The following is a 3,388-nucleotide window of genomic DNA, read 5'->3' as shown; positions in this document are numbered from 1 at the left end:
AAATCCACTGCTTTCCTATACACTAACAATGAAACTTCAGAAAAAGAAATAAAAAATTTATTTTGCAATTGAAATCAAAATAATGAAATGCCTAAGGATAAACATGACAAAGATTGTGAATATACTGAAAACTACAAAGCATTACTGAAAGAGATTGAAAAAGACACTGAAATGGAAAGATATTTTATATTCATGGATTGGAAGAATCAACATAGTTAAAATGGCCATATCATCTAAAGCAATATACAGATTTAATGCAATCCGTTTTGAAATCTCAATGTCATTCTTTAAAGAAATAGAACAAAAATTATCAAATTTGTATGAAACCACAAAAAAAACTCAAATAGAAAAAATATTTATGAAATAATGAATGGCATGCTAAAGCCTTGAACTAAAAAATCAACTTATATAAAATAGCTTCTATAATGGAGGTACAGTTATAGTTAACTTGTCAGGACACATGCTCAAAGCCATGTTAGTAAACTATGGTATGCTGAGGTACAAACTGCCATTCTAGAGACTCTGTTCTCATCATTGAAGTGGCATTGTTTATATGTAGTAAAACCATGTGACCAACAGTTTGCTGGTAGTAGCAATGCTAATGTAAATAAAACAATCTGAAAGTTAGATATTATATCATTCTTTACAATAAAAATTATAATAAAATAAGTATGAAAGATCATGCACAAATATATTTGAGAATAAGAGTTAACTCACATTTATTGATGGGGTTTAAAGCAATGTTTATCTTTTGTATACAGACATGGGCAAAGATGAATATATGCATAAAAATCATAGACTTTGGATTCTGTGTTATATTATATACCACAGTTATCACTTGGCAGTTTCTCATCACTTGTAGATAATACTATGAAATTAGGGTTGAGTTTAAACCAAATGTTTTTTTTCCAATATACATTTATTGAGTGTTTATGATAAAGAAACACCTATCACAGATTGTCAAAAATGGCAGGGTCCCTATCCTCAAGGATCCTTAAGATAGTGAAGGTGACAAAGAAAATAAAATTTATTACTGAAGATATGAGCAATGTAACATGGAGTAAAGAGGAAGGAGAAATGAATTCTGACCTTGGGAAAAGATGAAGAGAAACATAATGATGTATTAGGATGTGAATGATCCTAACAAGATGAGTCATTTTTAGATAATGAACTGGAAAGCTTGGATGAGAAAAGAAAATGGCATTTCTTCCCAAAGAAACAGTGTTGCTGTTTGCTGTATGAGAAAGTTTAATTGAATAGGACAAAATTAGAAATTGAATCAAAATACTTGTAATGTTGTTTTTGTTGAGTCAATGAAAAGTTTATTAGCTACTTTTATAAGTAAAGGTGAAGTGCTTGTAACAAGGTAAAAAGTTACTCTCAAATCTATCCATTCCTTTTCATTCCTTCTATAAGTTCTCTTCTTTCATGTAGAGTATGGCTATAGTCTCCTCACTGGTTTCCCTGCAACAGTTTCTTTTCCACCAAGGCAAGGTGTACAGTATACACTCATATGTTGGAAATGAAACATTAAAGAAACATACAGGTTTGCTTTATTCCTCTGCTGAAATTCTCGAAGAGCTCATCATTGCCTGGAGCATAAAGTTGTAATGCCCTATGCAATGGTCCTGTTTCATTCCCTGAAAGCCACACATATCCCTCCTCTCCCTGTAACCCCAAAATGACTACCAACACACATCCACTGTCCTAAGTCATGTCAGAATGCTTGCAAATTTCCCAATTTTCTTTTCATATCTTTGTACATGTTGTATCAGTATGCTCTGGTTTAAATATTTCTCCTCTTCTCTGTCAACTTCTTACTCAAACATATTTTACTCTTTAGAAATTTTCTTCAAAACTCTGAGTTACATACTTCTTTCCTTTTATTCACATGTAATGTAACTGGTAAAATAATACTCGTCATGTTTTAAACTCTGCAAGAATGAAATGGTGTTTATCTTACTTGATAGAGCTCTAACGGTGGGTGCTGTCTTCTCACCCTAAACTCAACGTTTTTTTCTATTCCTTTTCCTGTTACTTGAGAAAAGGAAAAGATGGGAAACATTAACAAGTGACTAAACATAATTTAAAAGAGGCTAGATTATGAAAAGGTAACAAAACACCATCTTAAAAGAGCTTTGAGTTTATTTTGAAAGCATGTTTATAGACATAGATATTAATGAGAGATACCAGATTTGACTGAAAGATCTACATGTCACTATAAACTAGTTTACCCATATAAATTTACAGCTAGCATTGCTTATGTATGGATGTCTGCTATCTAACTAGCCAGTTACTTGGCATTGTAATTAAGAATAATAAATGGTGATTCTATATTTTTCCAATTTCATTAGACTGTATATAACTCTCTTTCCTCCACATTTTGGTCATATTGTTCTTACCAACAGATAGAATATTGTTAGTGGATTGACACTTATAGATAAGAAAGATGTTTTATGAAAGGAAAATATATAATTTGACTTTAAGTCACAAGCTGCAATGTGTCTAGATTTTACATAGATCTATTTTCTCATCAATTTCAGTTTATAAAACATGCTCATCATTGAACTTTTATGTCTAGGCAAACTGTTATAATCTTGAGAAGGATTACATTAAGCTGCTGAGCCTGTTTATATGTACAGTCTATAGGGATATCTCCAGCTACATGAAATTTTATACTGATTTAAGCAAAAAAAAATCTGCAGACAATTTACAACACTCAAAACAGCAATGCTGAAGTTTGAATAATTGACAAGTGGGTATTATACTGAGTCACAAACGTAGACTTTAAAAATATGTGAAAAGAAAGTCAAAATTAATGCTCAATTTACCAAAGATTTTTGAATTGGATCTACAAATAAATATAGCAGATTGTAAGACATCCAGTCTAACTAAGTCACCTTAACATTTGTATTATTAAGCCGGGTAAAACAAACATATTGTCTGGCTAACATGTTAAAGATTAGAGACAGCCAGTATCACATACCATGTGATTGACACTTTTATGTGTTAAAAAGCTGGGTAAATTCTGCTTTAGTTTCTAAGTCAGTTTAGTTTCTGAGGCTTTTTGATGGAGTATCAGTAGAACTTGCCTGAGTTTTGACTTTTACAATAATGTGAAAACTCTTTCAGTAAGAGAAAACATAATTATTAAAAAATTCTATGATGTCTTTAACTTGACGGAAAAAAATAAAGATTAATGTTTTATGTCAGAAAATGATTAATAATTATATGGCTTGTCTACTCTGCACTATATAGTTCCATAGGTACTGCCTCATGATTAATTCCATGCTCATGGACTCAGCAAAGGGCATAATTGCTAAGAACTGAAAAAGAATGGGGCAAACTGTTGGAAGTAATTTGAATTTCAAATTATATTTCTAATAGA

Source organism: Artibeus jamaicensis, unplaced genomic scaffold, assembly GCF_021234435.1.
Source record: "Artibeus jamaicensis isolate MK-2021 breed Jamaican fruit bat unplaced genomic scaffold, CSHL_Jam_final contig_540, whole genome shotgun sequence".
Classification (NCBI taxonomy): domain Eukaryota; kingdom Metazoa; phylum Chordata; class Mammalia; order Chiroptera; family Phyllostomidae; genus Artibeus; species Artibeus jamaicensis.
This window is presented reverse-complemented; position numbering follows the sequence as displayed.